At 39.7% G+C, this 14,412-nt stretch overlaps 1 protein-coding gene across 1 annotated transcript in view; it reads right to left on the bottom strand.

The window, feature by feature from the left end:
- Nucleotides 1-9,157: 9,157 nt before the first annotated feature.
- Nucleotides 9,158-14,412, bottom strand: part of LOC131941189 (A disintegrin and metalloproteinase with thrombospondin motifs 6-like) — a 69,885-nt gene continuing 64,630 nt past the window's right edge. The window contains exon 12 of the transcript XR_009386620.1: nucleotides 9,158-9,269. The gene's annotated coding sequence lies outside the window, so the exon portion shown is untranslated. The remainder of the gene's footprint in view (nucleotides 9,270-14,412) is intronic.

Here is a 14,412-nt window from a genome sequence, read left to right on the forward strand (position 1 = left end):
GTCTCGTTTTACCGAACAGTTTGTCTAGTCCAGCTGTTCTTTCCTTTTTGTTTTTTGCTTCATCGACATATTATTTTTTTATTAATGTGATGTCGAGTATTGACTCCTGTGTTAGTTAGGTGTAAGGCATTAACTGTGCTATGCAAAGTAGAAGTCATCGACCCCTATGCTAATCAAGTATAAGTCAAACTCCTAGTCAAGTATAAGTCATTAACCCCTAAGCTAGTCAAGTATAAGTCATGACGCCTATGCTAGTCAAGTATAAGTCATCGACCCCTATGCTAGTCAAGTATAAGTCATCGACCTCTATGCTAGTCAAGTATAAGTCATCGACCCCTATGCTAGTCAAGTATAAGTCATCGACCCCTATGCTAGTCAAGTATAAGTCATCGACCCCTATGCTAGTCAAGTATAAGTCATCGACCCCTATGCTAGTCAAGTATAAGTCAAACTCCTAGTCAAAAGTCATTAACCCCTAAGCTAGTCAAGTATAAGTCATTGACCCCTAAGCTAGTCAAGTATAAGTCATTGACCCCTGTGTTGGTCTAATATAGGTCATTGATCACTGTGGTAACCGGATATACGTCATCAACCCAAGTGCTAGTCATACGTGGGTAACCGACCCTTGTGCTGCTCAGAATTAAGTCATTGACCCCTGTGCTAGTTAATGGCTTGATCTCTGTGCTAGACCGGTATAAGTCATTGACCCCTGTGCTAGACCCTTATGCTAGTTAGATGTGCATCGTTATCTCATGTGCTAGTCAGTAGTATTCACTTTATGAGACTGGAAAGATGCGCAACGGAAAAATCCGCAAAAAAAGTGCAAAAGGGCATTTTGTTTTAATCGAGCATTTAAAGACATTAACAAAGAGTAATTGCATTACAATGTGGCATAATAAAACATGTTTCCATGAAATATGAAATATGACAAAATTTAAGTATATTAGCTACTTATTAGTAGAATTAATTTGTATTTGCGCATTTTTCTGTTTGCGCATTTTTCCATTGCGCAGTTTTCAGTTGCGCACTTTTCCGATTGCGCATTTTCTGGGAACCTGACTTTAAGCTACGCGGTCGGGCAATATCTGTAAACCTACCGCGCAGTCAGGTTATAAAATACAGATAACTGTTCTTTTTTAGCATTGAGAACACAAAACATTTTTTGCACACAAGCTTTTGTTTGTGAATGTTGATAGTGTAGGGTCAGGGGGTCGTCCATAAAAATAAATAAATATCACGCACCTACGGAATAGGGGGCGGGGCATTGACCTCTATGCAATGCTACTCATATATAGAACACTGACCTCTTTCTCCGAATATATAAGAAACGGAAGAAATAACTCGGTTTTTTTTATTCAGAGGTCTTATCCAAGTTTCCGAACCCATGAAATCTTACAACCGACCCCAATACGAGGACCCCTATAGAGACCCCACTAAGATAACGTTTAGCATCCGGCTGGTAAAATGCTTTCCCTATCCAGGGGAGGGAATGTGGATTCTTACATCAAGGGGAAACCACTCGTTATTCAATCACGCGCAACACGTTATTGAAACAGGGGATATAATCGAGGCAATTGTTCACGGCGTGGTTTACATGGTGGTGGGGGGGGGGGGGGGAAGGGGGGGGGGGAGAATTCGTCACGTGATCACACTGGATTGAACAATGGAATCCCAGTTGTTGTTTAAATATGACTAGTTCCCAGAATGCCTAGGTAGGAACTCAGTTATCGTCTGCTAAGGTTGTGGACATATAACACTAGCGCTTGATTTAGAGTGAGCGGTAGCTGGAAAAAAATAAGTTTTGGAAAGAAAATGAGCAGGTATATAATGCAAACGAGGATCGCCCATTAAAAGAAAAGGAAAAGAAGGGGGGAGAGTGATACTCAGAGTTTCTTCCGGGCATCTCTTCTGAGCCAACCCACCCCCCTCCCCCCTCCCGAACAAAAAAGAATGTATCTAGAATTATATTCTTTTACCAGTGTTCGGCCCCCGGAAATTTTAGTCCGCTTTGAACGATGATTTTTTTTTACAAATATTTCTTTTTAAATCACATCCCAGTCAAACTCAACAACAAATGTGAAAGGGGTTGATGTCGCAAAAATCACCTACCATCGGCTTAGCGTGTTTTACGACAATCCGCCGTCTCTAGGCTATAGCCCAACGATACGGCGCCCAATGTTTGTCCCTTGTCCTAATCCGTAGATCACCCACCTTGCTCGGAGATATTAAAAATAATATAAAAAATACACCATCATAAAAGTCCTTGTAGGACTCTATCAGTAGGACCGTGGTAGCAGGACTTGGCTTGTAGAAACGGGTGCGAAATCTATCGTCTGGGAGGGGGGGGGGGGACAAGTGATTCTTGACCTATTGACCCACTTCCCTTCAAAGTTAATATTTTCAGCTAAGTCAATAAACACGGCGGGCAAACATGAATCGAAAGGAGAGATCGCTGTTAGTTGGTTTTTTTTTTCGTGTGGGGTTCCACAACGACCGAGGAAAGTTCGAGGGAAACAAGGCGTTGATTCTAGAGGGGGAACTTGACAGGTGCACTTAATGCTAGATTTATCGCAGCAATTAGTGCAAGGGGCTTACAGGCGGTAATGAATTGTCTGTAGCGTTATTGTCTCGAACCTGCCAGAGACAGGAGTAGAATTTGCGCACACACACACACTATATATATATATATATATATATATATATATATATATATATATATATATATATATATATATATATATATATATATATATACCTGGGGCATAGAATTCTAAGCGCACTAAAAAAATGTTCTCATTCGTAACTATATCTAGATGTAAATATTGTTAGTGATATAAGTCACTCTTCCCTACCCACTCCCTGTGGGGGGGGGGGGGGTGACACCGAGGCAAAAAAAAATTGCAAGATGTACAGAAGAAAAAAGTTAATAGTCTTAAGTACAATACGACAATTGTTATGAAGGGTCGGGGGTGATACTTTGTTGTCTGTGGGGGGGGGGGGGTGGTGACCAAGTTGCCCTCCGGGTGACACGCGACCTCGCAATACCACCAGCAAGGCATTCATTTGACCTAGTGCAGGGGTCGGCAACCTTTTGAGGCGGAAGAGCCAAAAGTTACAATTTTCAAAATTTCCATGGTTTTAAAGAGCCACTAACATTTTTTTTATTTCAAATATTTTATTTTTTTATTAAGATTATTAGTAATTGTTCAAGGAGCTGGGGAGCCGCATCTTGATATCAAAAGAGCCGCATGCGGCTCGCGAGCCGCAGGTTGCCGACCCCTGACCTAGTGCAACTGGATTTTTTTAATACACTTAGTACCTGTCCCGAATGGGGGGGATCCAAAATTAAACATACAGTGCGCAATATGCATCTAATTAAGAGGAGGAAGCGATCATTCATATACCTTAAATTTTCCTGTAATTATTACTGTTTTAATACTTTCAATACAACCCTAAATTTGAATTTATTTTTAAATATTAAGCAAAAATAATTGGTCTATTTAAAAATCTTGTTATATTGCTAGATAGACATTTTAAATATATTTTCCAATTGAGCTAAACTTGCCAATTAAGCCATGCCTTTGTTCAGTATGTTCATTTCTGCACTTTCAGTATTCAGTTATATCCCTTTAATTAAGTTAAGATAAAAAAAAAATTTTAGGAGAGAATTTATAGCTAAAAGATAATCAATTGCTGCAAAATTTAATCTTTCGCTGTTTAATTGAATTAATTGCCCTTTTGTCAATTCTTCCAACCTGTTGAGCATATTATCTTATTTATCCAACCAAAAACTTTGAATTCGGGATTAACATTAAAAAGCAAAGTAAGATCAAATTAGTCTTGAATACTGACGTTTGTCGATAGCATCAACAGATACTACCAGAGGCGTCGCGAGGCGGGGACGGGGGGTGCGGGCCGCACTGGGTGACACCACTTAGTAGGGAGGGGTGACATCAAGGTAAAAATTGCAAATCATATAGAAGAAAAATGCTTTTTGCAGTTCAATTACTTATTAATTAGAGTTAAAAACATTTGTATTCAGAAATTGACGATCCCGGCAAGGGGATGTGGTGACGCTACGATGTACACTTGCAAACTATAGAGAAACCAATACTACATTCAACCGACTATAAACATCGTTACAAATTAAATGTGTACACTTTAGAGCTATCACGGGAGGAGGGGGGGGGGGGGGACACCAACTGCAAAATGTACGAAAAAAAAACGTTTTTGGTAACACCAAATATAAAATTTACCATAAAAACGATGCTTTTTTTTTACATGAATTGATAGTTGGATTAATAAAATGTTTGCACAAATAAACGCCTTTATGCACAAGTGCAGCTACATATAATACGGAGGACAGCCTGTGTGTTTTATGTAATAGCTATGACACAAAACATACCGGCGATATTTCTACTAATCGGGTTTTCCCGTGATATCATTCCTCCCAAGATTTGTTAAAGCGGGTTATCTCCCATCTTCTCGCGAAGAATAAAAAAAAATACTTTTAAAACTTGTAGTAACTGGATACGTCTGTTATTGGGCCGTGTGATTTATTGTTATTTATGTGTGGGGGTTTTTTTTCTTTTTTTTTCGCTGAAGCTATTAAACAACTATCTATGATAATTTTTCACATTGTCATTGATTTATAACGAACAGGGTAATATTTAAAAGTGTATTATAAAAATCAGATTTTCCGTGCTGTATAAACGTCGAATAAAAAAAAAACCTAGATGCCTTTTGTCGATACACAAGCTTTTGGCTGTTTTTGTTGCTAAGGTTTCTTGTATGTGAGGTTTTGTAAACGAAATTTAGCTGCAGCTGTCGCGGTTTTAGTACTGGACACATTTTGGCACAGTGAACCCAATTTTTTGGTGATACCAAACCCCACCAGTTTCTTATGCGCATCCAGCGAACCCTTCTTCATTGTTCTATCGTCCGCATTGACAAAATCTGATTTTGAATCATATGAGTCGGGTGTGTGTCTTGACCTCCGCCGAACCCCTGAGACTAGCTCACCGAACCCCTAGGGTCTGATCGAACCCAGGTTAAGATCCACTGCCGTAGAATAAAACGTTTAAGGGGATAGGCTCCCGAAAAAAACAGGGAAAAAAACTTTTTAGTTAAAAAGCCTTTTTCATTTATTTGTGTATGTATAAGTTAGGGTACTTAAGGAAAAATATTTGGATGTACCAGGGACTCTTCTGAAAATATGGTTGCCATGGAAACGGCGGCCATCTTGGAAAAAACTACCTTTTGTGGAGTTCTAAAATTTCCTAAAGTAACATATAAACCGCCCATATAATCATTGATCTTTATTGTACTAACATCAATAGAGTGAGCTGACCAATTTTTGTAACCGAAACACAGCTAGACATATTTTTTTTCAAATTTTCAAAAATATATGTGGTGAAATTCCACTGAATTTAGCATTATTTTCATTGGAATTTCGTCACACCAAATTTTGAAAATTAAAAAAAAAAATTTCTAGAGTGATTTCTGTTACAAAAACTAGCCAGCTGACTCTATTAGCGTTAGTACAAGAAGGATCAATGGTTATATAGCCGATATTTATGTTAGTTTATGCAATTTTAGAACTCCAGAAAAGGATGTTTTTTTCAAGATGGCCGCCGTTGCCATGGCAACCATTTTTTCAAAATATTCCCTGATGCATGGAAATATTTTCCTTCAAGTACCCTAACTTAGATATACACAAATGAATCAATAAAAGGTTTTAATTAAGAAGTTGGTTTTTTTCTGGAGCCTACCCCCTTAATCGGCGTTTCGAATGTTAGGGGGGGGGTTGGGGGTGGTAACCTGGAAAGAACGTATTATAGACAGCGTCGATACACTTTATGAAACACCCTCTTTCCCATTCAAGCAACACATATACCCGTGTCCTCACAATTTATCAACCTGCACACTTTACCAACCCGCACACTTTACCAACCCGCACACTTTACCAACCCGCTCACTTTACCAACCCGCACACTTTACCAACCCGCACACGTTACCAACCCGCACAGTTTACCAACCCGCACACTTTCCCAACCCGCACACTTTCCCAACCAGCACACTTTACCAACCCGCACACTTTACCAACCCGCACACTTTACCAACCAGCACACTTTACCAACCCGCACACTTACCCGCACACTTTACCAACCCGCACACTTTCCCAACCAGCACACTTTACCAACCCGCACACTTTACCAACCCGCACACTTTACCAACCAGCACACTTTACCAACCAGCACACTTTACCAACCCGCACAGTTTACCAACCCGCACACTTTACCAACCAGCACACTTTACCAACCAGCACACTTTACCAACCCGCACACTTTACCAACCAGCACACTTTACCAACCAGCACACTTTACCAACCAGCACACTTTACCAACCCGCACACTTACCCGCACACTTACCCGCACACTTTACCAACCAGCACACTTTACCAACCAGCACACTTTACCAACCAGCACACTTCACCAACCCGCACACTTCACCAACCCGCACACTTTCCCAACCCGCACACTTTACCAACCCGCACAGTTTACCAACCCGCACACTTTACCAACCCGAACAGTTTACCAACCCGCACACTTTACCAACCCGCACGCTTTACCAACCCGCACACTTTACCAACCCGCACACTTTACCAACCCGCACGCTTTACCAACCCGCACACTTTACCAACCCGCACACTTTACCAACCCGCACACTTTACAAACCCGCACACTTTACAAACCCGCACACTTTACAAACCGCACACTTTACCACCTAGCACACTTTACCAACCCGCACACTTTACCAACCCGCACGCTTTACCAACCCGCACACTTTACCAACCCGCACACTTTACCAACCCGCACACTTTCCCAACCCACACACTTGACCAACCCGCACACTTTACCAACCCGCACACCTTACCAACCCGCACGCTTTACCAACCCGCACACTTTACCAACCCGCACACTTTACCAACCCGCACACTTTACCAACCCGCACACTTTACCAACCCGCACACTTTACCAACCCGCACACTTTACAAACCGCACACTTTACCACCCAGCACACTTTACCAACCCGCACACTTACCCGCACACTTACCCGCACACTTACTCGCACGCTTACCCGCACGGTTACCCGTACACTTTACCAACCAGCACACTCCGCTACCCCACCCAACCACCAAAACCCCCACCCACCCACCCACCCACCAACCCCAACCTATACAGGAATATCAGCTTCACCTTCCTGCATGAAAGTAGTTCAGGATTCCTGTGATACCCAAGCAGCAAGTACCGGAATCCTGGCTGTATGGGTGGATGTCTGACGACTCCGGAACATCCCGAGAACTTACACCCACACCACATCAGCCAATATGTTGCGGCTGGTGTTTCTTCCCCGGCCCGCACATAAACACGAGCATGTAGTGTGTAACCACACACACACCCTCACATTTACAATCTCACACACCCTACAACATTTCGTTGTTGTTCGTTTGTTTGTTTGTTTTGTTTGTTTGTTTATCGAAGCAATCAGGGGCGATGTCGTCGAATGGTAGAGCGTTCGACTGGTAACCCGTTCTTTTTCCCGTTCGTGCCCAAGAAACATCGTGCAGATGAAGTAGTTTCGAACTCGTGACTTTCTGATTAGCAGTCTAGCGCTCTACCGCTAGGCCACGCTGTCCCTTATTTTTAAAATAGCACTGGGTTGTAATACAGACTGCATATAAACGGATTGCAAAAAAAACATACTGACTCATTTTCAACACTGTCATAGTGAGCAATATGGGGAGGGATTATTAACACGAATTCTTCAGTGACACAGTTAAATAAGTTGTAATCACAATGCAATGTTTAAAATACAATTTTTTTTACGCCTGATTTTAAATTTAAAAATGCTACTTCCCTTTTATAATATTAAATATGCAAGGGATACTACCTATAAACATATTCCTTAAAACGAACTGAAATTTAATAGTTTGGGAGCTACTTGGTTGATCAACGTCATTGTTAAACGAACTCTAGATTTACATTAAAGGTAGCTAACCAAACATTTTAAAATGATTGCATTTATTTTTTTTTATTACCAATTACCTCCCGTTACTTTTATGATAACTCATTGACATGGTCACCAATTTTAATTTAACTTAGTCAAATAACAATTTGATTAGTTTCAGTAGTTATGTTTTTAAATGCTTTTATCTAATCAAAACTGTATAGATATTAAAGTTTCTTCTTCTTCCTCGGTTTTTTTAAAATTCAATTAAGTATTTTGTGTCAACTTGTTACGCGCCATATATCGTTGACTCAGCTTTCAGCCGGCTTTTCTTTTTTTGGATTTACTTCCATAGTCTTTTGGAATTGTCTCTCCTAAAAGAGCTGCATGTCCCCAGCTATCGAGCCTCATCTGCCCGCGGGTTCGAACTTGAGGCTTTCCGGTTATGCTACAGTGAGCTATAACGACTCAACCACGCCCATACCCTTTTACGGTTTGAATCTAATACTAAACAAAATACTAAATGATAAAAAAAATTTCCTCAAGTTTCTGAATAAATATATCAAATTATGGTATGTTGTTGTTTTATTTAACTTAAATTAGAAACTTAATTACCTTAATTAGATAGGAGCTACTTACTTATGTTAGAAAATGTATCCGCAGGACATCCATAAAAGTTATCTCCCTTGGCGTGTGTGACTTGATCAGGACAGCAACCAAATGATGAGATTTTACAGTCCATAGAGATCTGTGGAGCAGGACAATGCTCGTGACTGGGTTGGGTGTCTGTGTCTGTGTCTGTGTCTATGTCTGTGTCTGTGTCTGTGTCTGTGTCTGTGTCTATGCCTATGCCTATGCCTATGCCCATGCCCATGCCCATGTCCATGTCCATGTCCATGTCTCTGTCTGTGTCTGTCTGCGTGGGTTACTGCGTGTATATGGCCGTGTCATCCGTCATATTATTGGGACAATCATCCTCCTCCCCCACATCCACACCCCACACCACACACACCCACACCCCCCACCCACTCCTATTACTTACCAAGGCCGTGTCCTCCGTCATATTATTGGGACAATCTTCCTCCTCCCCCACACAAGCCCGTTTGAAGACGGGTTTCTCCCCGATGTGCTTGGTGCACATCTCGTCCTCCACGACACTCGAGCTACCCTCCAGCCCCGTCTCCGTGCACACGTAGATCTGCATCTGCTCACCCAGCCCACACTCCACGCTACACTCGTCAAAGTGGTCCGCCATCCACCTGTGGAGTTTGGGGGAAAAAATTAATTTTGATTTTTGTGGGCGCGTGTGTGTGTCTGTGTGTTGCGTGTGTGTGTCTGTGTGTTGCGTATTTGTGTCTGTGTGTTGCGTGTGTGTCTGTGTATTGCGTGGGTGTGTCTGTGCGTGTGTCTGTATGTTGGGTGTTGCGTGTTTTGTCCTGTATGTTGTGTGTTGTGTGCTATGTGCTATGTGCAGTGTGTTGTGTTGTGTGGTGTCTGTGCGTGTGTCTGTGTGTTGCGTGTTGTGTCCTGTATGTTTTGTGTTGTGTGCTATGTGTTATGTGCAGTGTGTTGTGTTGGGTGCGATTTGTAGCACAGGGATATCCCTTGAGCTGTGGCGCATACGTTCGTTTTAAAGAGTGTGATACAATATGGACAAGAAGTAGTTTATAGACATTCACTAAACCGAATCCGCGCGTCTGCCCGCGCACTGGCAGGGTGCGATTTGCCCCGGGTTATCATCGGACTTTCTTCTAACCCCGCGGCAACGCGCGGTGACGGGTACGCTGGTACAATATATAATCGGCTAATCAGAATGGATAACTCGTGTGGGTTGGTGTTGAAAGGACTGCGTTTGTAAGAACTAGGGGGGGGGGGGGGACAACACCAGAGTTTCCTCCAAGCATCTCAACCCCCTCCCCCCAAACGAAACGGATTTATATAGAAAACATACATTTATCAGTGTCTGCCCCACCCTCAACCCCCCCCCCCCCCTCCGGAAAATATCACCACTTGGAGGGAGGGAGACCATCTTAAAGAGGATAACACCATCTCATGGAGTGTGACACCATCTGGAGTAGGCCTACACCCTCTGTGGTGTATTGACACCATGAGTTGCCACACCAGATGTCATCCTACCTGTTAAACCACCATGTCGTTATAATTTCATACATTTCAAATAATGTGCAACGGCGATCTACAAAACACGGTTGGTATGGGTCTATAAGGGAAACAAATGTGTAATACAAACCTGTCAATTATACTGAATTGTCCCCCTTATGCAGAGGAACGGGTATCATAGTATAGCCATCAATTTTATTTAGTCAACAACTTTCCATAGGTACTAATGCTGAAGCATATATATTTGGTAAATAAAAAAATATACCAGGTATTGTAAAAACAATCGAATATAAAAAAGAGTTAGATACTTCCCATTTATATAAATAAAATATAAACAAAAAAACTAAGGATTTTAACTTATAACTTTATTCTCGAAATTAGTTAAATATAGAGAAATTCAGCATTTATTGTTTACGGAATTAATTGTTTATTATATAGCAAAGCGTGAATATAAAAACATTTGTGTAATTGTTTTTCTAATGTTATATTTTATATTTTTATTTTATTATTTGACTCTAGTAAAAAAAAAAGCTATCAACAATATTTAACACTTAATTTATAGATTTACGAACGTTTGAATTTTTATTGTCACTTAAAAACGCAGCTCATCTCAACTTTTAACACTGAATTAAACAAAAAGAAACGAGAACTGTTATGGATATGCCTGTTTGAAAAGGCAGAATGTTTGATTTGATGTGTCTTATTGTTCTTTACGTATTAACCGTGCTGCTTATAATATTATAATATTATTTTCCTTTAAAGTCAAATTTATTTCAGTTCTAGTTATTAGCACATTCGCCCTTCACCCACCCCACCGAAACAAAATTGCCTTTCTTTTTTTTACAAGTTTATTTTTATATTTAACTCACTTCCTCTGTCTGTCGTCAGTCTGTCTAGATCGAAACGGCGGAGCGAAATTGGTACGTGGGTTAAGGCATGAAGATAATGCATTGTGACCTCAAATAAATTTGACTTAATCGGTCGCTTGATTAATTTTTTTTTAATTAAATAAAATTTTGACCAAATTAGTAGGCAGTTCTATCCGCACGCGTCATTACGGCAAAAGCGCGTCATCACGTTCAATAGCTGCGCAATGGTTTTTAGTCATGTTACTCTATTGTAAATAAAAACATGTAAAGTACTAAAAAAAATTTCATAAAAAACGTTTTAATAACAATAGTAATTTAAATAGTAGTGTATAATTTATTTTCTAGTTTTTAATGCATTATTACATAATGGCTTGTTATTAAAACGGTTTTTATAAAAAAAATTAATTAATTTCTTTTCCTCTCCACAGAACATAGAGGCACAACTTAATTAAACATTTAAGATTCCAGGTTTAAAAATAAAATTATAATTAGATGTTTGAATTAGGTATAAGTAAACCATCTTTAATGAATGAAAGTACAAGTCAGAAACGAGTATTACTATTGTAAATCTGTATCAATCCTCACAAGCCGATGATGAAAACTGTAAAACTAAATACTAAAGCGAACATGGCAAGGCAAACTGACGCTGTAAATTACATATCTGAGGCAAAATAAAAAAAATAATTATAAATTGTAAAAAAAAATTAAGTTACAGGGGATTGGTTAGTTTAAAATTTTTCCTTTTTTTAAAAAAAAATTATTTCTATCATGTATTGTACGACTCATTATTATTATCATTACGACATAGTGAAACTATTATCTAAAAGAAAATGAATGCTACTATAACCAAGGGAGGCTACCGATATTGAAATACATAATCAATAAAAACAATATGTCATGCATAGTTTACGAAGTATAACACAATTTTTAAAATAAATATTACATAAACAAGTAAATAATTAAATGTACTTTTTTAAATGAAGGTATATTTTTCAGAAATCGGTCATTGGTATATAAATAAAGGCTAGTTAAAATAAAATAAAACGGATTAGCTTTGTTTCAAGAAGATTTTTAACGCTAAAGATTACACACAGTTGTATAGATATTATAAAATACATAAAAATCAGAAGTTTTTGACTCCTTTACTTGTAAAGGACTATAATAAACGGACTATTAAATTTGGAACACGACAAGGTACAGTTCACCGATCAAACACTAGACTAGATTTAAAGCAGACGACTCGACAACGACAGCATTTAAACACACACACACACCATAAACACCAACACCACATTGTAAAGATCACGTGACACTGCTTTGGTCGCCTGGCCCGCCCCATCCTAACCAACACCCCCCCCCCCTTCATCACACCTTCCCCGCCTCCAAACCCCATGACCCCCATCTCATATTGCCCCCATAACCGCATCTCCTTTGTCACCACGACCCCCACCCCTAGACCCCCACTATCCGATTCACGTCGAACGTTGTTTTTTTTTAAGTAGTCATAAATCAACTTATTTGTAATTATTTAAATTGGTTTAATGGTTGATTTTTTTTTTCATGCTTGTATTTCCTGTTTTTTTTTATTATTATTATTACCTTCGTTTGAATGCTTTCATCGACAAATCATTGTTTACTATTTTATTCTTGTTATAAAAATTGTGTAAATATTTGAGAAATGTACCAGACTAACACACACATATATAAGCTGATGTACTTGTTTATATTTAAAAGTAAAAGTAAAAAAAAAATAACTTAAGGGACAATTAAAAGTAAAAATAATTTAGACGCAAAACTCTTCACCCCTCCTACTCCCCACCTGCCAACTAATGTCAGTGGCGTAGGCAGGGGGGGGTTAGGGGGGGTCATAACCCCCCCCATAGACCCCTCGGTATATATAAAAAGTATGAGGGGGGGTGCAAATCGAAAGTTTGAGGGGGGGTGCAAATCGAAAGTTTGAGGGGGGGGGGGGGGTGCAAATCAAAAGTTTGAGGGGGGGGGGTGCAAATCGAAAGTTTGTCCCCGGGTAAAAATTGGAACCCCCCCCTTGAGACGATCCTGGCTACGCCACTGACTAATGTCATACAAAGCGAAACTTCCCCACACTAACGCCAAATTATTATTTATCTCACCTTCAGCCCCCCCCCCCCCCCCCCCACACACACACCTATTATATTGTTCTTTATAAATGCAAATTAATACCACGCCACTTTGCTAATATTTTTACATACCAATTGTACACATGGTATATTGATTGTAATTAACATATGCGCTCGTTATTTAATTTTATGTATTGAATGTTACCTATTTAATTTTCCTTTAATTCGCACACTGATACATTATCGTGGACTACCAATATCTTTGGGTAGACCATTTCTAGGAGCTATTTCTACCTTCGTTAAATTAATTTACATAATTAACTCAAAATAAATAATGTACGCAGAAGTGTGTCACATTTGAATTATATAATTATAGTAGGCTCTATTTATTGCGTGTTTTTGCGTTAGGGGTCGTCCATAAATGACGTCACACTCGTAGGGGGGAGGGGGGGGTTCGTATTTTTGTGACGGTGTGTGATGAGGGGGAGGGGGGATTCAGATGGTGTGAAGTCCGTTTTTTGCATTATAAAAAAGCAATGTTAGGAAACGAGTTTTAGCCGTTATTTTGCGTTTTAGATAACTGTTTTAAATAAATTGTAATAAGAATTGATTAAAATACTCTATGTTGACAGAGTTCTGACAAGATTTTGGAAAAATATCGTATTTTAAGAAAAATTCAACTGCAATTTTGAGGGAGGGGGGTGTAGGCTGAGTTGTGACGTCATTTTTAGGGGGGGGGGGGTCTGGCTTTTTGTGACGACGTGTAAAAGAGGAGAGGGGGGGGGGAGTAAAAATTGTCCAAAAAGCGTGACGTCATTTATGGATGACCCCCTTAAAACGTTAGTAAAAATTTGCTCTATTGAGCTTATTGTTTCTTCTACCGACACTTTTAAAGCCCGACAAAAAAATTCTAATAGTTTTTTTTAATATGGTAATACAACCATAATAGAGCTGTATTTACCCTTAGATACTAAAAAAAAACATTTATTATGTTCCACTGCAAGCGAATTTTTTTTTTAATTATGTCACATTCTAAATCGTTGGCCACATTTTATAAACTGATTTCCCAAGGCCAATTCGACAAGAACCCAGTTTTTCAATAATAACCCTCTATAGAACAAATCCTACAGCATACATATTTAATTTATTTAAAAATATACCTGGTTTTGTAAAACCCAGAGGCGTAGCGAGGGGGGCGGGGGGGGGGGGGGCATATGTCCCCGGGCGCCGACCTTAGGGGGGGGGGGGCGCCAAATTGAAAGTTTGAAGGGGGGGGGGTGCGAATGAAAAGTTCGAGGTGGGGTGCAAATCGAAAG

Source organism: Physella acuta, unplaced genomic scaffold (assembly GCF_028476545.2).
Source record: "Physella acuta isolate Inbredline_101_S28 unplaced genomic scaffold, ASM2847654v3 ptg000352l, whole genome shotgun sequence".
In the NCBI taxonomy this organism is placed as follows: Eukaryota; Metazoa; Mollusca; class Gastropoda; family Physidae; genus Physella; species Physella acuta.